The following is a 25353-nucleotide window of genomic DNA, read 5'->3' on the forward strand; positions in this document are numbered from 1 at the left end:
AGATCAGTATGATTATGATGGTTTTTTTTTTATATATACAGTATATAATAAATATAAATAAAATATGTATATATATATATATATATATATATATATATATATATGTATATATATATATATATATAATGAAAAAAAATATGGAACTTGGGTGGGCTAAGCTCTTCAGGCTACTCCATACAAGCACTGCACACATCCACCGTACATGTAGGGCTTCTAACTGTACGGGGTTAAAAGTGTTGTGCCATACATAACCTACATCACCTATCGAAAAGACAGGCAATAAGCGTATAATCCCTTGGCGTCTTATCGAGACAAAGTACTGACCCAAAGTACATGTAATGAGCACGTGCGACCACTACTCTTGTAAACAGAAGCGGCGGTCATGTCCACAACTGCTATATTCACACATGGGATTTACGATAAGATACGATACACTTTATTGATCCCATGGGAAATTATGGTATCACAGCAGCACAACTTAAATAATAACATGAATTACTTAATTGACAAGACAGTAGAATCAGTAGAGAGATTTAGAACACCTTGTTCTTGGCATCAAACTTGTAGAGCATCAAACTCCACCTGTCCCCACACCTACTACTTTAAATTTACCAGTGATATCCATCAATAGTCTAAAATTCTGGCCTCCTGCGACCACCACTAGAGGGAGCTTAGTAGTGCAGTGCATACAGTTTTACTATGGAGTACACTGCCCCCTTGTGGTGGCTGCAGGTCATTTAAGGCTGATGTGAGAAAAGGTTCTCTTTGTTTTCTTGACAAAAAAATCCCGTAAAGAATAAAATGAGATATTAGATTGTGTTATTTATAGATTCATCCTCCAGCACTGGTTCTCTGTATATGATGCCTGATTTCCTTCTCAGGCTGGGGATGACATAATCTCATTCACCTTGGCCGTCCTAGGAAGTCAATCTGTCTCCACATCTGCTGAAGCCGGCCTGGCATTTATTACAGGCTCCGGTTGTGTATCCTCACAAATGCATATTTACCGCAAAAGAACATTTTTATGCGGCCCCTGTAACGGCTGCTAAATTGGCAAAAAGCAGCCGCCCTGAGGATGAAAATGATGTGGCGGTATTATCAATATTAATACAGTGATAGCATATGAAGTCATCATTCACTATCATCATCAGTAGTTCTGTGCTATGTGCCTTCATTTTGTGAGCCAAATAAAAATCTGTGCAATCCCATCTGTCCAATTTACAACAATAATTAGGTGAGAGGCACAAGCACCTCCTAGTCAATGGGTGCCATAAAGCTACATATACATGATCTCTTCATCATATGTATATATGCTCCAGAGGTGCACTCTACTTACAATTCTAACAGCCTGCTTCATACATTATTAATTAGCCTTTGCTCATAATTATCCATCCATGAAGACATTAGTAAACTAAAAGGCAAACTCAAACTCTTAAACAAATTGTTCACTTTAGTCCGAATTAACAAATCTGTGAAAAACAGACTGTGCTCAGATCGCAACACCCAACCTTACCGGTGGGTCTCATCCTGAGAGAACTGTCCCAAATACTCCTATGAGACCGTTAGCTCAAGTCCGGGTCAGACCAAGTACCTAAGGCTGAATTCACCTGTCTGTATTATCTGGCCTAAGCTCCATAGCCTGACCATAGATCTCCTCACCCAAAACATCAGTCTCATATATGCCTCCAAAGCTGTTGGATCCTGTCGGGATGGCCACGGTTGGGCCAAGTATTGTGGTCCGTGCATAGACCTAAGCCGAGCCACAAGATGTGGTTGACTGTCTTGGAGCCTACATAGGTAGATGCTGGATGAAAAGACTGTACGACAGAAGGCATAGTGTCTCTATCTGCATCATTATACTGAATGGCCCCATCAACATATACATCCGAATCCTGTTTTACAAGGCTTCAGACTTAAAACCCGACCGAGGCACTGAAGGGAAGGTAAAGTGCAATATGGACACAGCCTTAATTGCTTGTTACACACATTGTATGATCTAGCAAAGATCAACTTCGGAAATCCCTCAAACGCGCTGTTTGATGTCAGTGCCCTCCTTTATCAGGACTGGTCACCCCCAAACAGCTGCAAAAAATGTTCTGGAATGGTTTGATGAGCATGACAAAGATTCAAGATCATGCCCTGCCATTAAATATCCCAGATCTCAGACTGATCAATTGAGATTTATCGGGGAAAAAAAACATGTTGTATACATGAGAGCCATACCTCATAACATACGGGGCTTTACAAGATCTACTGCTTACATCTTAGGCATGGTCACACTAGCCTATTGCATTAGATGTGAGAGCATGGGATGCGATATGCGAATGACACTCTGCTTAAACTATGCTGCGAGCATAAGCCCAGTGTCATTTACTGTGATCTGATTCTATCACATGCGAGAATCGGATCACAGGTGCGGGGAAGATGGAGAGATTTATTTCTTCATAGAAATAAAAAAAAATGGCATGGGGTCCAACCATAAAAAAAAAAAAAAGCTGTATGCAGTTCCTCCTATTTTAATACCCAGCACAAATAAAGCTCACAGCCACAGGCTGCAGACCCCAGCCATGCACTTATCTTGGCTGTATATTAAAATAGAAGGAACCGCATGCAGCTTTTTTATAATTATTGTTATTCCTTAAGCCAGATTTAACTGGCTGAATTCGACAGGCCTGGACCAACCTGAAATCTCCTGGACTCCAACTCAGCAAGCTCATATTTGCCTATTACGCTGTTGAGTCCAGGTCAGGAGGTCGGCGACTAGTGTGGGCATTGTGGTCCATAAGTGGAATACGACCTTCTGAACCTGGCTTTGGGCTACTTCACACCTGCATTCTGACATTTGGTTTGTCTATTCTTTTAGTGAGAACACAGTCCAACTGTGATATTACATGTCTTACATTAATAGGTTTTGCCTACACAATGCACAATTATGTGGAAAGGAGTTTCAATGCAACACACTTTTTTCCAACATGTTGCCCGTATCTTTGCCCTTTGGTTCTTTTGCCACATATAATCACTGTGTTACCTGTGCTGTTACATGGAACTGTAGGTTTCATCTACATTATCTGTACTCAGAGATCTATCACTATGTTATCTGTGGTGTCTGTTACATTTTTTGTTTCTGGGTTTAGGAGGGATAGGCTGCAAAGGTTATGTCTCAGAGGGCTTGGACCTCTGATCTTTTCTAACCCAAGCAACGCTCCTGCCTGTGGGCTAGGGCCTGTTCACTCTGTGTTTTTCCCTATGTATAGTGGTCCTGTCAGGACTTACATCTGAACCCCTCTGCAAAACGGGATCTGTACATACTGTATGTGCCGACAGGGCCATTGACTATAATGGCGCAGAAGGAATCACTTTGTGTTCTGTCGTGCACCATTTTCGGGCGTATACAGCTACTGGAGGCAGACGTTGTAGTAGACTGCGTCTGGGTGTCCGTTTCCAGTACTGTCTGCACATTTATAGTCAACGGCCTCACCAGTGCATAAGTCCGAATCCCGTTTTTCATGGGGTTTGGACGTAAGCCCTGATGAGAACACTGAATGTGGAGAAGAACACTGTGAAAGGGCCTAAAAATCTCAAAGGATCACTCTTAACTGTTCTAGCGGTATGAGGGGAATTTACACATTAGTACATGGGTGATTTTAATGGTATGGCAGTTTGGTGTATGGAAGGAATATGTCACCCAAATTTATTATTACAGACACAGTTCTATATCGCAGGGTAAGGGTTAATTGAAAGCCTTGTGAGGTTAGGTCATTCAAAAGACATTACTGAAAGTTTACTAATGGATCCTGATTTCCATAATGTGTTCTCTCTGAATGAACCGGATACATAAATCACACAACGGGCTGAGCTATTATACAAATTAGCACATGTATTCAGTCAATGCAGAGAAGTATGAAATATATGACCAGTAGTGATGAGCGAGCATGCTTGTAACTACTCGGTACTCGCACGAGTATCGCTGTACTCGGGCTGCTCGGCGGGGACGAGTAATCTCGCGATACTCGTGCTGTACTCGTGGTCTTCATTTCTGCATGTTGGCGCTCTTTTGAGAGCCAGCCCTCATGCAGGGATTGGCTGGCAGACCACTGCAATGCCACAGCCCTGTTAGTTGTGGAATTGCAGTGATTGGCCGGCCTGCACAGCGTGACCGAGCCTTTATACCGGCCGGCGCGCTGTGCTCTGCTCACAGCTATCCAGACAGTCAGTGCAGGGAGAGTGTCGCTGATTCAGGGAAAGCTTTGCGGCCCTTTATAGTTATTTCCGTAGCAGGGCTGCAAACAGTGTGACCAAAAGTCCTTCTCAGGACTATTCTAGTTGTATACAGGCAGGCAGGGTATAGCCAGGTCGGAGTACAGTAGCAGAGTCCTTCTCAGGACTATTGTTGCTATATACAGGCAGGGTATAGCCAGGTCGGAATACAGGCTAGTGACCAGAAGAGTCCTTGTCAGGACTATTGTAGCAGTATACAGGCAGGCAGGCAGGCAGGCAGGGTATATAGCCATTCCTAGTGGTGACCGTATACCAGCCTTCATCATATCTGGGGCTGGTGTACACAGTGTAAAACAGTCCAGATAGTGTCAGACTTCTCAGTAATTGTCGCTCCTAAAAACCAGTTAGGTTCTTATTGCGTCCGTGCTTGCATTTAAAAACAGCACGTGTGTGTCTGTCGGTGGCAGCGTACAGGTGCGCGTTTTGCACAAACAATTATATAACGCACAAGTCTAGTGTATAATACACGTCAGTCAGCAGTGTCTGATAGTGTCAGACTTCTCAGTAATTGTCGCTCCTAAAAACCAGTTAGGTTCTTATTGCGTCCGTGCTTGCATTTAAAAACAGCACGTGTGTGTCTGTCGGTGGCAGCGTACAGGTGCGCGTTTTGCACAAACTATTATATAACGCACAAGTCTAGTGTATAATACACGTCAGTCAGCAGTGTCTGATAGTGTCAGACTTCTCAGTAATTGTCGCTCCTAAAAACCAGTTAGGTTCTTATTGCGTCCGTGCTTGCATTTAAAAACAGCACGTGTGTGTCTGTCGGTGGCAGCGTACAGGTGCGCGTTTTGCACAAACAATTATATAACGCACAAGTCTAGTGTATAATACACGTCAGTCAGCAGTGTCTGATAGTGTCAGACTTCTCAGTAATTGTCGCTCCTAAAAACCAGTTAGGTTCTTATTGCGCCCGTGCTTGCATTTAAAAACAGCATGTGTGTGGCAGTCGGTGGCAGCGTCAGGCTCCATATTGTCCCTGGATAGAGACGTGCATGATGGCCTGTAAACATGAAGTGCCCATTGTAAGGAAGTGGGTCTATTGTAGTATAGCCCTTAGGCAGGGCAGCCAAAAATTGGGAGGCTCCACATTGTCCCTGGATAGAGATGTGCATGAGGGCCTCAAAACATTGTTCCCATTGCAAAGGAGCGGGTCTCCTGTCGTTGTAATGCCCATTCAGAAAGAATGGGCGAAAAAATTTACCACTGGGGGTATACCTGAAACAACGGCTTAACTATTTAACGGTCACCATGATGGCGCATGAGGAGAAGGAGGAGCAGTCCAGCGATTAGCCAAAGTCCAGAAGTGTGTTACCATGGGTGAGTGGAGGTACATGGCAAATTCCCGTTACAAACTTTAAATTCCGCTGTAATTTGCTGTTGGTGTGTGTGGTGAAGTCTGGCCAAATCCAACCCTTGTTCATCTTGATCAGAGTCAGCCTGTCAGCATTTACAGTTGACAGGCGGGTGCGTTTATCTGTAATGATTCCACCTGCGGCACTAAAAACACGCTCTGACAAAACGCTAGCGGCAGGGCAGGCCAGGACTTCCAAGGCGTAGAGAGCCAATTCATGCCACGTGTCCAGCTTGGATACACATTAATTGTAAGGCACAGAGGAATGTCGGAGTACAGTTGTTTGATCTGCAAGGTACTCCTTGAGCATCTGGGCAAACTTAGGATTTCTTGTGGCACTACCCCTCACCTCAGGGGCTGTGGTATGTGAGGGGCTGAGAAAACTGTCCCACATCTTAAAGACTGTTCCCCTACCTCTGGCGGATTGGACTTGTGCCCCTCTCGGCTGTACGCCTTGGTTGTCCAGTGATTCCTGACCTATGCCGCTAGCGTTTTGTGAGGGGAATGCTTTGCCTACTTCCGTGACTATGGCCTTCTGGAACTGCTGCATTTTGCCTGACCTCTCCGCCTCGGGAATAAGAGACATAAAGTTCTCCTTTTAGCGTGGGTCTAACAGTGTTACCAACCAGTAATGATTGTCGGCCAAGATGTTCTTAACGCGAGGGTCACGAGACAGGCAGCTTACCATAAAGTCAGCCATGTGTGCCAGACTCTTAACAGCCATCACTTCAGTATCCTGACCAACACGATGACTGAACATGCTGTCCTCCTCCTCCTCCTCATCATCATCTACCCTGTCCTCTGGCCAGCCACGCTGAACCGAGGATATGACTGCATGTCATATCCTCAATTTGGCCAGAGAGTTGCTCCATGTCTTCATCCTCCTCCTCGTCATAGTCCTCCACTGCACGTTGTGATGAGACGAGGCTGGGCTGTGTGTTATCATCACCCACACCCACTACTGTTTCTTGCTCAAACTCATCGCGCTCCGCCTGCAATGCATCATGGTTGTTTTTTGAGCAGAGACCATTTTAGAAGGCAGAGAAGCGGTATGGTGACGCTAATAATGTCGTCATCGCCGCTCACCATCTTGGTGGAGTCCTTAAAGTTTTGGCGGATGGTGCATAGGTCAGACATCCATCTCCACTCCTCAGGTGTTATGTGTGGAGTTTGACCCATTTCCCGACGGCTTAGGTGATGCAGGTACTCAACAACTGCCCTCTTCTGCTCACATATCCTGACCAACTTGTGCAGAGTTGAATTCCAACGCGTGGGGACATCACACACCAGTCTGTGTGCCGGAAGATGCAAACGGCGTCTTAAGCCGGCAAGGCCGGCTGAAGCAGTAGGTGACTTTCGAAAATGTGCAGACAGGCGGCGAACTTTTACCAGCAGATCAGACAGCTCTGAGTATGACTTTAGAAACCGCTGAACCACGAGGTTGAGCACATGGGCCACGCATGGAACATGTGTCAGCTGGCCTCGCCTCAAAGCCGCCACCAGGTTCCGGCCATTGTCACACACGACCTTTCCTGGCTTTAGGTTCAGAGTTGTGAGCCAGTGATCTGCCTGCTGTTTCAGAGCTGTCCACACCTCTTCTGCATTGTGGGGTTTGTCACCTATGCAGATTAGCTTCAGCACTGCCTGTTGCCGCTTCGCCGAGGCAGTGCTGCAGTGCTTCTGTGTCGCCCTGGACAAGCCAGGGGCCACAGAGCACAACACTTAAACACCCCACACTCCCTGCAGGCATATCATAGTCAAAACACAAAATCCTTGTTGCCTTCCCCAGGGGCTGTTGTCCACACCAGGGTGTGGAGCCAGGCGGTTGGTCTCCACCCACCGAGGAGGAGGGAAAACACAGGCAGTGAGAGTTAAGCTAAGGAAGTGGAAGGAGGAAAGTAGTAGAGAGGAGAAAAGTGACAGCAAAGAGCCTGAAGTTGGTCCGGGTGTGTGGCCCGGACAGGACAGCAAGGTTGGCAGGATGTGGTGTCCGTCTGCAGTGGAGGCCGATTGGAGTCTGCCGTAAGGACCGTGGACGGGTGGTGACCCGGCCGTACCGGACCGGTATACAAAGAGAAGCCAGCACCATTGGCAGAGGACTTTCGGATCCCAGCAAGGCTTGGTGTCGCCGTGAATTTGCCAAATCCGTTAGTGAAGGGAACCTCAGGGTATACTACAATAGACCCACTTCCTTCTAATGGGCACTTCAGGTTTACAGGCCCTCATGCACGTCTCTATCCAGGGACAACGTGGAGCCTCCCAATTTTTGGCTGCCCTGCCTAAGGGCTATACTACAATAGACCCACTTCCTTCCAATGGGCACTTCAGGTTTACAGGCCATCATGCACGTCTCTATCCAGGGACAACGTGGAGCCTCCCAATTTTTGGCTGCCCTGCCTAAGGGCTATACTACAATAGACCCACTTCCTTACAATGGGCACTTCAGGTTTACAGGCCATCATGCACGTCTCTATCCAGGGACAACGTGGAGCCTCCCAATTTTTGGCTGCCCTGCCTAAGGGCTATACTACAATAGACCCACTTCCTTCCAATGGGCACTTCAGGTTTACAGGCCATCATGCACGTCTCTATCCAGGGACAATGTGGAGCCTCCCAATTTTTGGCTGCCCTGCCTAAGGGCTATACTATAATACACCCACTTCCTGACAATGGACACTTAATGTTTTGAGGCCCTCATGCACGTCTCTACCCAGGGACAACGTGGAGCCTCCCAATTTTTGGCTGCCCTGCCTAAGGGCTATACTACAATAGACCCACTTCCTTACAATGGGCACTTCAGGTTTACAGGCCATCATGCACGTCTCTATCCAGGGACAACGTGGAGCCTCCCAATTTTTGGCTGCCCTGCCTAAGGGCTATACTACAATAGACCCACTTCCTTACAATGGGCACTTCAGGTTTACAGGCCATCATGCACGTCTCTATCCAGGGACAACGTGGAGCCTCCCAATTTTTGGCTGCCCTGCCTAAGGGCTATACTACAATAGACCCACTTCCTTCCAATGGGCACTTCAGGTTTACAGGCCATCATGCACGTCTCTATCCAGGGACAATGTGGAGCCTCCCAATTTTTGGCTGCCCTGCCTAAGGGCTATACTACAATAGACCCACTTCCTTACAATGGGCACTTCAGGTTTACAGGCCATCATGCACGTCTGTATGCAGGGGCATTGGTGAACCTCACAATTTTGGACTGCCCTGGCAAAGGAAAATACTACAAAGACTCACTTCCTCAAAATGGGCACATTAGACTCAAGAGGCCTTCATGTACGTCTCTTCTCAGGGACATCGGAGTGCCACACAATGTTTTCACGTAAAATCTTTCATGTATTAATCTCAAAAAGTAACATACACCAGCTCTATCTCACTATTGGGTATGTGCCCTTAACATTTCCGCCATGAAAAATCATTTTGGGGTCATTTTGGAAGGTTTTCTGGTGAGTCCGTAAAAATGGCGTAAAACGCGGACAAAATTGTTCACAGCTGTGACTTTTCAGTGATAAATGCTTCAAGGGGTCTTCCCCATGCTGTTGCCATGTCATTTGAGCACTCTTCTGAGACTTTTGTGACATTTTTAGGGTTTCTCCATGCTGCCGGGGGGTTATTTCACAAAAATACTCGGGTCTCCCATAGGATAACATTGGGCTCGTTGCTCGGGCCGAGTACACGAGTATCTTGGGAGGCTCGGCCCGAGCTTCGAGCACCCGAGCTTTTTAGTACTCGCTCATCACTAATGACCAGGCCAACACTAGGGGAATAAATGTGCATCTGTTCAGTATCTGAGGAAGCTCGGACTCCGGCCTCCATCATACTGAGGACTTGGACCCGTCACAGATCTGCTGAAATAAATGGAGATTGACTTGGGCTTCCATGGTGATCTGGGTCCTGTACAGTAGCACAGAGGGGCTGTAATGTCCAGGATACAGATATGTAAAATACACTTATATTAAATGACTTAAAAGGGTTGTCCCCTACTTTTCCTTTTATAAAAAAAAAAAGCTCAGCATGGTCTAAAAATAAAAAATAATGTATACTTACCTACTGTTCCTCTTGTCGTGCAACCTGGATCACCTGCCAATTTCTAAGCTTAATTTTCTTTTTAGAATAGGCATGTGATTGCTGCTGCCAATCACTGGCAGCAGCAGTGACACAATGTTCACTGTTGCGTGCAGTCACACATCTGCAACCTAACATAACAGGAAGCTCAGGGACCCCAGCGACATAAGGAGAGGAACAAGTGCGAGGATGTGTAAATGAGCACACATTCTTTTAATGGTACACCATGCTGGCCCTTTTTGGGGTGTTACAAGCCTCTATAAAGGGTCCTGCCAGCTGGGTGTCAACCATCGAACTGTACACGCTTGTAGGTCTTTCAAAAACAAGTTTAGCAATACCTTTACATGGCCAGTCTATTCCTCTATAACAGAAATAAGTGTTTCATTCCTCTATAACAGATAAAGCAATGTTTCAATTGATCTGAAGCCTCTGTCACTCCAGCTCTATTTCTCGCCCAGTGCTGCCACCTCCTGCTTGACTGACAGCCTCTATGCCGTGTGACTCCAGGCAAAGGAGCAGTCAGTCACCCTAAAGAAAGCAACGATGGCTGGAAAATAGACCTGGAGTGACAGAGGCTTCAGACCTACAGTGGCTCATCAGCCTCATTTGCCTAGCAATTAAAACGCTGATTTCTCGGTAACGACGGTGCAGAGTGGTCATGTAAAGGTATTGTTGGATTTGTCTTTAAAAGAGCTACATGCACATATTAATAGTTTAGGGTGTGAAATCCTGCTGGCAGAGTCCCTTTAAGCCAGGATTTTATTGCTGCTTTAATCCATGTTTCATTGCAGCTATTATCTCTAAATCTAAATACTGTAGAAATCACGATGATCATGTCTGACCTGATAAAAATGGCCCTTTCCTCGAGTGTGTTGGAATTCTGATGTAATACTAGATGCCTAATGCGTAATACAGTTTTATCAATCGCTTGTAATTCTAGTTACTGTATTAATACAAATGGAACTCCTAGAGGAGCGATCCTGCCAACCACTCACTGTGGCCCATTTCATTGGAGGCAAATAACCTAAATTTATATTGTCCGTCTGGTCAGACAGACTCCATGTCAATTCTGACCGGGTCAGCAGAATGCGCTATATTCAGCAGCTTCTAGTCTGTGGGTCTTCACGGTATGCATAACTCAACTATATATATATATATAGGATGTATTATGGGTCTGTGTTTAACTGATACATAGTATACATCCATATAATTCTATGGACCCAAACTGTACCACCTTGTACCTACTGTACCCCAATATACTTATTGTACCGCCTGTACCACAATATACTTAATGTACCACCTGTACCCCAATATACTCATTGTATCACCTGTACCTGTGCCCCAATATACTTACTGTACCTAGTGTGCCCCAATATAATTACTGTATCACCAGTACCTACTGTACCCCAATATACTTACTGTACATAGTGTGCACCAATATACGTACTGTACCTAGTGTGCCCCAATATATTTACTGTATCGCCAGTACCTACTGTACCACAATATACTTACTGTATATACGGTAGTGTGCACCAATATACTTACTGTACCTAGTGTGCCCAATATACTTACTGTACCTAGTGTGCTCCAATATACTTACTGTATCACCAGTACCTACTGTACCCCAATATACTTACTGTACATAGTGTGCACCAATATACGTACTGTACCTAGTGTGCCCCAATATATTTACTGTATCGCCAGTACCTACTGTACCACAATATACTTACTGTATATACGGTAGTGTGCACCAATATACTTACTGTACCTAGTGTGCCCAATATACTTACTGTACCTAGTGTGCCCAATATACTTACTGTACCGCCTGTGCCTATGGTACCCCAGTACTTACTGTACCTACTGTACCTCAATATACTCACTATACCTTGTGTGCCCCAATATACTTTTTGTACCACTTGTACCCCAATACTTACTGTACCCCAATATACTCACTGGACTGCCTGTACTTATTGTACCCCAATATATTTACTGTACCTACTGTACCACCAATATACTTTCTGTACCTACTGTGCCCCAATATTCTTACTGTACCGCCTGTACCTATTGTACCCCCAATACTTACTGTAACTACTGCACCCCAAATATACTCACTGTACCGCCTTTATTTATTGTAAACCAATATATTTATGGTACCTACCGCACCTCAATATACTTACTGTACTGCCTGTACCTTTTGTACCCTGATACTTACTGTACTGCCTGTACTTAGTGTACCCTAATAGGTACTGTACCTAGTGTGCTCCAATATACTTACTGTACCTAGTGTGCTCGAATATACTTACTGTACCTAGTGTGCTCCAATATACTTACTGTACTTAGTGTACCCTAATAGGTACTGTACCTAGTGTGCTCCAAAATACTTACTGTATCTAGTGTGTTCCAATATACTTACTGTACCTAGTGTACCCTAATAGGTACTGTACCTAGTGTGCTCCAATATACTTACTGTACCTAGTGTGCTCCAATATACTTACTGTACCGAGTGTACCCTAATAGGTACTGTATCTAGTGTGCTCCAATATACTTACTGTACCTAGTGTGCTCCAATATACTTACTGTACCTAGTGTGCCCCAATATACTTACTGTACCTAGTGTGCTCCAATATACTTACTGTACCTAGTGTGCCCCAATATACTTACTGTACCTAGTGTGCCCCAATATACTTACTGTACCTAGTGTGCCCCAATATACTTACTGTACCTAGTGTGCTCCAATATACTTACTGTACCTAGTGTGCTCCAATATACTTACTGTACCGAGTGTACCCCAATATACTTACTATACCTAGTGTGCCCCAATATACTTACTGTACCTAGTGTGCCCCAATATACTTACTGTACCTAGTGTGCCCCAATATACTTACTGTACCTAGTGTGCTCCAATATACTTACTGTACCTAGTGTGCTCGAATATACTTACTGTACCTAGTGTGCTCCAATATACTTACTGTACTTAGTGTACCCTAATAGGCACTGTACCTAGTGTGCTCCAAAATACTTACTGTATCTAGTGTGTTCCAATATACTTACTGTACCTAGTGTACCCTAATAGGTACTGTACCTAGTGTGCTCCAATATACTTACTGTACCTAGTGTGCTCCAATATACTTACTGTACCGAGTGTACCCTAATAGGTACTGTATCTAGTGTGCTCCAATATACTTACTGTACCTAGTGTGCTCCAATATACTTACTGTACCTAGTGTGCCCCAATATACTTACTGTACCTAGTGTGCTCCAATATACTTACTGTACCTAGTGTGCCCCAATATACTTACTGTACCTAGTGTGCCCCAATATACTTACTGTACCTAGTGTGCCCCAATATACTTACTGTACCTAGTGTGCCCCAATATACTTACTGTACCTAGTGTGCTCCAATATACTTACTGTACCTAGTGTGCTCCAATATACTTACTGTACCGAGTGTACCCCAATATACTTACTGTACCTAGTGTGCTCCAATATACTTACTGTACCTAGTGTGCCCCAATATACTTACTGTACCTAGTGTGCTCCAATATACTTACTGTACCGAGTGTACCCCAATATACTTACTGTACCTAGTGTGCTCCAATATACTTACTGTACCTAGTGTGCTCGAATATACTTACTGTACCTAGTGTGCTCCAATATACTTACTGTATCTAGTGTGTTCCAATATACTTACTGTACCTAGTGTACCCTAATAGGTACTGTACCTAGTGTGCTCCAATATACTTACTGTACCTAGTGTGCTCCAATATACTTACTGTACCGAGTGTACCCTAATAGGTACTGTATCTAGTGTGCTCCAATATACTTACTGTACCTAGTGTGCTCCAATATACTTACTGTACCTAGTGTGCCCCAATATACTTACTGTACCTAGTGTGCCCCAATATACTTACTGTACCTAGTGTGCTCCAATATACTTACTGTACCTAGTGTGCTCCAATATACTTACTGTACCGAGTGTACCCCAATATACTTACTGTAGCTAGTGTGCTCCAATATACTTACTGTACCTAGTGTGCCCCAATATACTTACTGTACCTAGTGTGCCCCAATATACTTACTGTACCTAGTGTGCCCCAATATACTTACTGTACCTAGTGTGCTCCAATATACTTACTGTACCGAGTGTACCCTAATAGGTACTGTACCTAGTGTGCTCCAATATACTTACTGTACCTAGTGTGCCCCAATATACTTACTGTACCTAGTGTGCTCCAATATACTTACTGTACCGAGTGTACCCTAATAGGTACTGTACCTAGTGTGCTCCAATATACTTAGTGTGCCCCAATATACCTACTCTATCTAGTGTGCCCCCATGTATCTATGCTTACTGTCTACCTACATATGTCCAGACCTGATTTTCAACTTGCTAATATTTTTGATAATTGTTATTTTTAATGATATTACTTGAATTTAACCAGAACCTGTCACTTACCATAAATACATAATTCTTTTATCTGGTATAAATGCTGCTGTTCTCCTGAATCGGGAGTTGTTTTTCTTTGGCTCCTGCTCCTCTCCGCTCTTGAGATATGGCCCCCTCTTCCGTGTATGTACATTTAGTATGGGGGTTTTTAGGCCAAGTGGGTGTGGTCCTCAATGCTCTTCTGTGGGCGTCTTCATGAGGACCACACCCAATTGGCTAATAGCCGCAGTTACACCACTTAATACAATTACATATCCATGGTAAGTGACACGTCCTCTGACCGCTTTCCCAAATCTCTCTCATTTCTCTTTCATCACACCAGGTTTGAAGCTTTCGTGTAAAATCCTCCTTTCTTTGAGTATCTCTACATTAATATTTAATATCCTAGGACAAACCTCGGAGGAATGTGATCACTTCCCGGAGGTGTGCAAACACTCACAGCCTCCAGCTAATAGCGCATTTATGGTGTAATTTGTCAGGGCCGATAAAGCTGCTGATGAAGCATTGCAGTATATACAGCATTCCCCTGCCTGTAGGAAAACACTACAGCAAAGTCTTCACACACACCGGCCATCAAGGGGACAAGAGAAGCGCTAGCCCAGCAAAAACCGGCAGCAAAAAGTGGTTCCTGTTGAGAAACAGCGCCACTCTTACTAGTGGATGATGTCTGTTATTGCAGCTCAGCCGCATTTACTGAAAGAGGCTACCCCATTGGATATTTAAAACAGGGACACACATCTTTCTTGATAACAGGGAGGGATGAGGTGGGCACACAAATGTGGCTTTCTCCATTTATTTCTATGGGAGTTTGGAAAAATTGTTCCATGTGCGAGAACAATATAACCTATCGACAGTATAGGTAGTAGGTGTCTGATTGTTGGTGGTCCACGCCAATCACCAAAAAAAGGGTCATGAATAAGCACCTCCGCTTCATTCCTTGTTTAAGCAATTGATGGAGACAATTGAGTACACAGACAGTAAATGATGGTGAAAAGTTGTGATCTTGAGATAAGACCTCCTTCACATGTCAGTGATTCCAGAACGTGTGGTCTCCGTTTTTTTCCACAGATACAACACGTACCCATTATAATTTATGGTGATTTTTACATGTCCATGTTTTCACACAGACCTTGTGTTCCTGTGAACCACACACGTGTCCGTAAGAAACACACAAAAACATGTCCGTTTTTTACTGGCAGCACAGATAAAAAGGGTCAATAGAAGTCTATGGGTCTGTGAAAAACACATACAGCACACGGATAAGCTTTCTATTTCATGTAATAAATAATTAAATGAAAAAAAAAAAAATAATGAAATGGGGTCCCCTCATTTTTGATAACAAGCAAAGATAACACAGACAGCTGGAGGCTGATATTATGAGGCTGGGATGGTCCATTGTTTCCAAAATACTAGGGCAATCGGGAAGGGCTGAGGTGAAGCGCCAGAAATTGAGAATCTCGTGCTATGCCACTTCTAGGGTGGCTGTAGGCTGGTATTTTTAGGCTGGGAAGGGCCCAATAATTATGGACCTTCCCAGCCTGAGAACATCTGCCCACAGCTATCTGCTTTACCTTTGCTTGTCATCAAAATTGGAGGGGGACTCCATGTCGGGTTTTTTTTTATTTAATTTTATTATTTGGTTAAATAGAAATATATAGAAATGTACAATCTATGTCTTCATAATCTTTGACACAGAAAAACCATTAATTTTAGTATCAGTAGCATGTGTTTTTTTTCAGTATGTGTCACATGAATGTCACACAAATGGCACACATATACACACAGATGGCACACATGTACATAAAGAAGGTATAAGGATGACAGACATGTATAAACAGATGGTCAAAATGGAACGTGCCACATGTGTGTTTTTTATGCACACATGTGAAGGGGGCCTAATGGCAATTAGCAGCAATACTAGACACAGCCAATTGGCTATGGGGGTGCTGTAGGGGAAAACAATTCTGGATAACTCCCTAACAGGCCTCATTCAGAAGTCCACTTCTTTTGGGGGGTTTTTTTGCATTAAAAAAAATTATTTTTTTTTAATCAGTGTGCTGGATCTGATTTTTTTTCTAGTCCAGTGTGCCATCTATTTTTTTGTATGCAAAAAGAATAAAAATCCAAACTTTTCCTACCCATTAAACAATAAAAATGAACACCTCACAGATGGCATGAGTATTGTACTTCATTTTTTTTAAAGGACCCATAGATTTTAGCTTGTCACATCAGAAGCGGATGGCTCTGGTTGTTTTTTTTGAGGACATTCAGTTCATAAAAATCTAAAGGATATGTGAGCAGCCCAAAAGCTTATGGGTACATGTTCTATCCGTGAAAAACACTTATAGAACTTGTATGTAAAAGAGGGGCGTCTGAACGGGGACTAAAAACAACATATTCCATACTTACACTTTGTTGTTATATAGAGACCCAACCACTAAGAAGAATATCACCGCAAGTGCCCACCACATTGTCCCCATTAATACTGTCAGCTAAAGACCTAAAGAAAGTCCTCGTCATCCTGCAGACAATCTGGATGGCTTGGCAGAAAACTGTACCAAGATCTATAATAGGAAGAAAAAAAGCCTTGAGTTTCAGCCGACATCAGCACTGCAGGGCACACTAGATACATTGGATACTCAAGGTGACTGACTGTACAATAAACGCCTTATAATTACGTTACTGAGGAACAGATGAAAAAGAAAGGACAGATTGAAGAATCATCTTAGGGCTTTTTCACACATAGCGCTATTGCTGCAATTTTACCACCAGGTCTTCGACTGGAATAACATGTGTGACGCCCTGGGCAAGCCAGGGGTCACAGGTCATGACACCACCACACCCTACACCCCAGATAGGCACACCAAAGCTACACAAAAATCCTTGTTGCCTTCCTCCAGGGGCTGATGTCCACACCAGGGGGTGGGCCAGGCGGTTGGCTCCGCCCACTGAGGAGTTCACAGCCCTGGAGGCGGGAAAACCAGTTAGTTAGAAGTTAGAGTTCAGAGTAGTGACAGCTGAAGTGGAAGTGAAGTGGTAGAGGAGCAAGAGAGAGGAGTAAAAGTGGAAGAGACAGTGACAGTTAAGGAATCCTGAAGTTGGTCCGGGTGTGTGCCCCGGACTGAGACAGCAAGGTCAGCAGACGGCGGTGACTGTCTGCAGGAGAGGCTGCTTGGAGGTTGCCGAAAGGACCGTGGACGGGTGGTGGCCCGGCGGTACCGGAGCGGTATACGAAGAGCAGTCCGCACCATTGGCAGGGGACTTTCGGATCCCGACAAGGCTAGGAGTCGCCGTGAATTTGCCAAATCCGTCAGTGAAGGGGACCTCTGGGTCTCCCAACAACCAAGTCCCGATTGAAGGCAACAGTCCAACCGTTAGAGAGAGACACCGCCATTGCCAGGGCACCAGTTTCTCAGGGCCAGCGTCTGCGGGCAAAGTAGGGCTCCTCCGGCCCATAACCAAGTCGGGGAGCGGGTTACCGGTGGGAACCCATCGCTACCATCATCATCTTAGGTGCAGGAAAAGGGACCGTCACCGTCAACTACTGGGGAAAAGCAACTGCACCCGTCCGTGGGATCCGTCTTTCCAGCCGTGTGTTTTACCGAGAACTGTGTCCCCGTCTCAGGCTGAGTGAGTACCACAGTGCCGTGAGGCACAGCGCTGCCCCCGCGTCCCTGCACCCCACCAAGCCCTGCACCGGCCTCGCCATCCCTCATCACCCACCTCATCACTGGGCCCCGGGACAACTACCTCCTACCCACGGAGGGGAGAACCAACAACTTTGCTGCTCCCTATCATCGCTCCCGGGATCCCCATAATCACCACAACCGTGGGTGGCGTCACGGACAATAAACAATCCCAAAAACCAATCCCCTTTCACTCACGGGCGAGGAGCGCCGCTCGAGTCCCCGGGATCCGGCACATCGCTCGAGCCACCGAGCAGCAGCAGGCCGCAGCAGCAGCGGCAGCCGGACCCGAGCAGTGGGAGAGCGCGGCGTCCCCTCCTCCGCCCGCGACACATGCAGCCAAAAATTGAGAATTGTATTTTTGTTTTACCTTGCGTAAATTAACCTTCAACTTTTTTATTTGCTTTTGGGCAGAGTTTTTAGGAAATGTGTTTTCCCTAAAGCGTCTTCATTATTTTGGAGATTTATTTTTGGTTTGCTGCCGTATTTTTTAACTACGGGTATATGTATAAGGCTAAGGCCACACGGGCAGTTCGCATCCATTGAGAGAGCATCAGATGCGTTATGCTAATGACCCCCGCTTGCAAGCGATGTCCGAGTGTCATGCGACTGTGATCCGATCCTGCGATCAGATCACAGCTGCGGAGGAGAGGGCGGAACTAATCTCCCCATCTCCTCCATTATCAGCTGATGCGATGATCACACATGCGAGTGCAGTGCTATGTTTCTCTCACACCCATAGACTTGAATGGGTGTGAGTGAAAATGAATCGGATTCCCCCCGCGGCATGCTGCGAATGTTTTCTCGGTCCGCTTAGGGCTGAGATAAAAATTACACAAGGGAGCGACCCCATAGAGTCCGAGTGGAATGCGATTTTTTTTATCGCATTGTACTCGCTCCGTTTTACTCACAGTGTGTTCTAACCCTAAAATAGAAGCTGCCTGAAGAATGGTCACTTATGTTAGCCGCGTCACGGCTTTCAAAGTCTGAAACAGTTAAAAGAAGCTCAAAAGGGGGAACTTGTACAGAAGTGTTTTTGACATCCAGAGGTTTTTTTTGGTTTTTTGGGGGTTTTTTTACAATTTTTTAAGCATTTTTTCATCCGGATTGGTGAGCAGACCCACCTTGGGGAAATGCTGAGTGCACATACTATCACTAGGATTTCCCCATAAGGTTTTCACATAGATTCACACTATAAAGTGCATTAAAAAAACCCATAAACCATCCATGTTATAAAATGCACTGAAATTGTAAATTTAAAGCAGAATTAAGCAAAATATGGGGATTTTATTTTTTAAAATCTGGATGACACAAATCTTTTTTTCGGTTGGAACATTAAAATCTGATTATCCGAGGCATGAGGGAAGAGCATTGCTGAATAAAGTGCCATGTGTGCTTTATTACGCCTCCGTTTTACATTTCCTTATCCTCTGCCGTTATACGCCTGCGTACGAGCCCTTCTATTTACCGGCGATGCTTTTATTTTAGGTGGCATAACCTTGAATACATAGTGTTATCCTCCTGCTCCGATTATGACATAACCTCTATTATAGGGCCTTCTATCACACACTGGATAAAGCCGTAATCTGCAGCCCCGAGAAATGAGGAAAATAAAGCCACAAAAACTATAAAGCACAAGCTGTGCGGCTAAGGTCAGAGCCGTCCATCAGTCAGCGACAGCACTTTTAGGACCGTGATTAGTCTAATTATCATCTAATAAAGCAATTAATCCCTCCACATAAATCGCCATCACGTGAATCACACTGAGCGCTTTTTTCCTCTCGCTGCGCTCTCCCGGGTCTGTGAACGCCATTTGCTTGCACAGAAGCTGTCCTGGCAAACCTTTCTGATCTGGTAAAACAAAATATGTAATAAATGCTAAGCGATAAATAAAAGTCTGCAATTTGGCCAATTAGGACTAGCTGATGAATTTGCTTTCTGTATAGTTTGACAGAACTAAGTGCTCAGCGTCGGACGGTCCATATGCACTTATAGCAAAGCCGAGCCTCAGGGAACTCTCGTGCATCAGGCCTATTCGGGCTTATGTTTCCCTCTAATGGTGGCCTGGTGGTTCTGCTAACCATGCACCTTCCTAGCCCTAAGCATGGGGGAGATTAGTAGTGCAGATACGGCTAGTTACACATTATGTCTTAGTTTACAGTATAAGTTGGGATTTCCAACCAATATATACTATGACGTGAAAATAGGTGGCCAGTCCCTAGTTGGACGCCAAAAGACAGTGTTCTCTAGGCCTCCGTCTTGTCGATGTGTGTGACTGCATACCATATGCTTAAAGCAGCACTTCAATGTTGTTGTTTTTTTTATTTCACTGCTGGAGTGGCGATTTAAATCGAAGTCCTCTGCCCATAGTGTTATACTAACCCACCAACGTCTTCATCAGTTATCCATGTCGCTCCGGTTGGTCTTCTCTGTGACCTGCCGGCTGCTCCATGTTTCAGGGAGTGCGCCGGATGTCACAACGCAATACAAGTCTATAAGAGCCTCGTTCTGGCTTTCATAGACTTGCATTTAGTGCTTGAGATGTAACCTTTGACTTCTGGCCAGTCAGAAATGACAGTCACAACATGGTCCTGTTGGACCGAACAGACACTGAAAAAAGATGAAAACGCTGGAGGGTGAGTGTAATATCGGGGGTAGGCGATTGAGGACTAAAGGCCCACTTTACACTCGAATCTACTGTTTGGTCTGACTCTGGGTTATCAAGTATAATATAGGGGCTACTGTCTGTGCCCTTCAGCATCGAGCTGACAGAATATTTGCCATTTTTAAATCCTCTGCATCCTTGTATTCCAGATCTACTATGGCTTCTGTTTCCAAGGCATCATCGTCTGTCTCTCTGGAGTGGTGCCTTAAGGCTACATGCACACGCTGCTTTTTTTCCTGCTTTTTTGCTGCTTTTTTGGCTGCAGTTTTGTTGTCAGAACTTTCTGACATTTGACTTCCCAGCAAAGTCTATGAGAAGTCAGATTTGCTATGTGCACGTTGCAGTTTATTTGTCAGCGTTTTATTTGTCAAAGGTTTGTGACAAATAAAATGCAGCATGTTCATTCTTCCTGCGTTTTTGTCAACATTTGTCACAAAAACGCAGCAAAAACGCAGGGTGTGAAAAACGCACCAAAAACGCACCGAAAACGCACCTAAAATTACATGCGTTTTTTGTGACATTTCCAGGCTCTCTCTGACAAGGTGCAGTTTTGGCTGCATTTTGGCTGCAGTTTGTGAACACAAAAAGATGCAGCGTGCGCATGTAGCCTAAGGCTGCTTCACACGCAGCGACATGAAAGCACCCGCCCCCGTCGTATGTGCGTCACGGGCAAATCGCTGCCCGTGGCGCACAATATCGCTAGTACCCGTCACACCAACTTACCTTCCTAGCGACGTCGCTGTGGGCCGCGAACCGCCTCTTATCTAAGGGGGCGGTTCGTGCGGCGTCATATGGCAGGCGTCCAATAGAAGTGGAGGGGCGGAGAGCAGCCGCATGAAAGACACGCCCACCTCATTGCCGGAGGACGTAGGTACGTTGTTGTTCGTCATTCCCGGGGTGTCACACGTAGCGATGTGTGCTTCCTCAGGAACGACGAACAGCCTGCGTCCAGCACAAGCAACGATATTTGGGAAATGGACGACGTGTCAACAATCAACGATTTGGTGAGTATTTTGCATCATTAGCGGTCGCTCGTATGTGTCACACGCAATGACGTCGCTAACCAGGCCGGATGTGCGTCACGAATTCCGTGACCCCAACGACATCTCGATAGCGATGTTGTTGCGTGTAATGGGCCCTTAACCCCATCCCACCATACATTGGAAGACTGAATGATGTCCTATATGCATACATTGTGGAGCTGCAATCAGACTATACGCTATCCTTTACTGGGGTGCAAAGAAGATAAATTTCACTGCCCTAGCTATGTATCTAAATTCCCTGGTCAATGCAGAATAGCTTACTTACCCCCCCTCTTCCCACACACACAGCCAGGCACATGCCCACTGTCTCCTCCTAGCTACACCCCTTTGCTTTCTCTCCTTCGTTCCTTTTCATCCTCTTGCTTTGGAAACAAATGAATGCAAACCCAGAATGGCTAAGCAGAAGATTATGGCAGCATTTCTAATCCAGTGTGTGACCCCAGGGTACCTCGCTCTGAAAACTCAGCCAGCATCCTACACGTTTGGAAAAGCAGTAATCGGCCTCCAGATCAGAGCTTGGGTTTTCCACGTTACTGTACAGACCTTAACATATTGACCAGCCCGGCAATATCAGACACGACATACACTAAATGTCATGACATCATTGCTGGAGTATCCTGATCTGACTCTCTGACTCTCAATTAGATCATCCACAAAAATCCTGTCTGCAGAGGACGGCTAAACCGGGCACTGAGCTTGCCATGTAGGCACTTAGCGCTCACCCGTATGTACTAAGAATCTTGTCTAAAAAGGTCTAGGGTTAACATTTCTCCTTGACCTCTAAACTGGCAATGGTCAGCTATGCAAATGGTCTCCTCCAAAGGCTGATGAGAGACAAAAATCTCTGATGAGGACTTGGCTAAATATCCTAAACTACATGGAGAGGACTGATGACTGATAAAGTGTGAATATTATAGGGTAGTTAGATCTAATGGGTGGCACTAGAGAGCCAGCTTTCTTCCTCTTGGTAGAAAGCTAATTTGCATAATCAATGACAGTGAAAAAGAAGCCGCCCACGATCCCACCAAAGGAAAACGACAGGACTCTGAGGGGTACTTTGCACACTATGACATCGCTAGCCGATTGTAGCGATGCCGAGCGCGATAGTCCCCGCCCCCGTCGCACATGCGATATCTTGTGATAGCTGCCGTAGCGAACATTATCGCTACGGCCGCTTCACATGCACTTACCTGCCCTGCGACGTTGCTCTGGCCGGCAAACCGCCTCCTTCCTAAGGGGGCGTGTCGTGCGGCGTCACAGCGATGTCACACGGCAGGTGGCCAATAGAAGCAGAGGGGCGGAGATGAGCAGGATGTAAACATCCCGCCCACCTCCTTCCTTCTGCATAGCTGCCGGGATGCAGGTAGGGAGATGTTCCTCGCTCATGCGGCTTCTTAGACAGCGATGTGTGCTGCCGCAGGAACGAGGAACAACATCGTACCTGTCGCTGCAGCGACATTATGGAAATGCCCGACACTACACCAATCATACAATTTCGACGCTTTTGCGCTCGTTAATCGTATGTAAAAGGATTCACATACTCCGATGTCGACAACGACGCCGGATGTGCGTCACTTTCAATTTGACCCCACCGACATCGCAGCTGCGATGTCGTAGTGTGCAAAGTACCCCTAACTTTGTTAAGGACACGATGATGGGAGCAAAAGAGTCTCCAAAAGGGAAGTCTAATATGTATAATGGAAATGATGTATTCCTGAATGTAAAACTGAGCGACAGTAACATGGTAATGCAAAACAGAAGGCTTGGCTCAGTGCCAGGCTGCAATTTGCCTGCAACATATTCAGTGGATAGACAGCATTCAGGAAAACAGGCTTCCTGTCCTCATTTACCATGCTTTGGCCACATGCTACTCTTCAGATAAGTAAGACGTCTATAAGGGCAGAAGATGGCTCCCAATGATATAGGAAAGCTAGTTGGGAGCTAGCACTAATTTTTGTTGTAGCTCATGGCTGCAAGTTATTCCCCAAAATGTACATAGGATAGAGCATACAGCATAGCAGAAATCATAATAGGGTGTCCTCTGATGCCAAAAGAGCAGAAAGTTGTGTGCTTCTTATCCCCTTTCCCTCTATAGGCGATGTGAGCACGTTGAGTATTTGGTACAGAAATTTTCTGCATCAAATCTGCACCATCTGGCAGAAAAACGCACCAAAAAAATGCATGCATTTTTTTGTGCCATGCGTTTTTCTTAAAGCGTACCAATCACCAGGATTTTCCTATATAACCTAAAGCGAATGCTATACTGGCACTATCATGCTGATTCTATACATACCTTTAGTGGTCAGCTAGGATGTATAGGTTTTGAAACACAAGCAAGTAAATTTTGTAAAATGAGCAGCTTTTTGATTGGCAGCAGCTGCTGATCAGCTAATAGCGATTCCTGCCCCCCTGCCTGTTGTTCATCCTCCCACTGTTATTTATGCAAATTCTATTATAGAAGCGTTTTAGAAGGACCTTTGCTGATGCCATACCCATGTGACCAAAAGGGGTGGGGCCTCAGCCAACATAGCTGATACCAGGAAGCAACATTATTTTTCTGTTGGCTGCGGCCCCACCCTTTCTGGTCACATGGGTATGATATCAGCACAGGTCCTTTTAGTCACTTAGTAAAACGCTTCTATAATAGAATTAGCATAAATAACAGGAACAACAGGCAGGAGGGTGGAAATCACTATGAAAACCCTCCCTAGCTATTAGCTGATCGGCAGCTGCTGCCAATCAAAAATCTGCTCATTTTACAAAACTTTACTTGCGTGTGTTTCTAAAACATTACATCCTAGTAACTAAAGGTACAGTATGTATAGAATCAGCATGATAGTGCCAGTATAGCACTGGCTTGAGGTTATATAGGAAAATCCTGGTGATTGGTACGCTATATTCAATGAAGTCAGTGGCTAAAAACACACCAACAATTGACATGCTGCAGATTATTTCCTGCACCAAATCTACAAGCAAAAAATAAGCAACGTGCGCACAGCACTTCAAAATTCTCATTGACTTTACTGGCACAAAGATAGACATGCAGATTTGTGATAAATCTACACCAAATCTGAATCCAAACGCACTGTGCGCACGAACACAGCCTTAGGCTATGCTCACATTTCCGTTGTTTAGGATCAGTCACAATCCGCCGCTCTGATAAACAACGCAATCTGTTTAGCGGATTCCATTGTTCCCATAGACTTGTATGAGCGGTGGATTGCGACTGATGCCCTTGCGTTGCATCTGCCACCCGACTTATCAGTCGTGGAACGACTGACCATTGGACGGCAGGAACGCAGCATGTAACGTTTTTTGAACAGTGGAATCCTTTTGTTTTCACTGCGCATGCTCAGATCTTGTGTTTAATCATTCAAATCAATGTCTCTCTCTCTATTGGCGGCTGAACGATCAGCTGATCGCCCGGCGGCCGGCTTCTGTGAGCAATCAGCTGATCACCCGGCGGCCAGCTTCTGTGAACAATCAGTTGATCGCTCGGCTTCTGTGAATGATCAGCTGATCGCCCGGCTTCTGTGAGCAATCAGCTGATCACCCGGCGGCCGGCTTCTGTGAACGATCAGTTGATCGCCCAGCTTCTGTGAACGATCAGCTGATCGCCCGGCGGCCGGCTTCTGTAAGCGATCAGCTGATCACCCAGCGGCCGGCTTCTGTGAACGATCAGTTAATCACCCGGCTTCTGTGAACGATCAGCTGATTGCCCGGCGGCCGGCTTCTGTGAACGCTCAGCTGATCGTTCACAGAAGCCGGCCGGCTATTGTGAATGATCGCTCTCATAAAAGTCG

At 45.3% G+C, this 25353-nt stretch overlaps 1 protein-coding gene across 8 annotated transcripts in view; it reads right to left on the bottom strand.

Annotated features, from left to right (window-relative positions):
• LOC142311692 (microtubule-associated protein tau-like) overlaps positions 1 to 25353 on the bottom strand; it is a 134823-nt gene that overhangs the window by 88139 nt on the left and 21331 nt on the right. The window contains exon 1 of one of the 8 annotated variants that reach the window (XM_075350315.1): positions 16566 to 16700. The exons of the other annotated variants lie outside the window; for them this stretch is intronic. The gene's annotated coding sequence lies outside the window, so the exon portion shown is untranslated. Of the gene's footprint in view, positions 1 to 16565; positions 16701 to 25353 lie in introns of those variants that run through there. 8 annotated transcript variants of the gene reach the window in all.

Source organism: Anomaloglossus baeobatrachus, chromosome 5, assembly GCF_048569485.1.
Source record: "Anomaloglossus baeobatrachus isolate aAnoBae1 chromosome 5, aAnoBae1.hap1, whole genome shotgun sequence".
Classification (NCBI taxonomy): Eukaryota; Metazoa; Chordata; class Amphibia; order Anura; family Aromobatidae; genus Anomaloglossus; species Anomaloglossus baeobatrachus.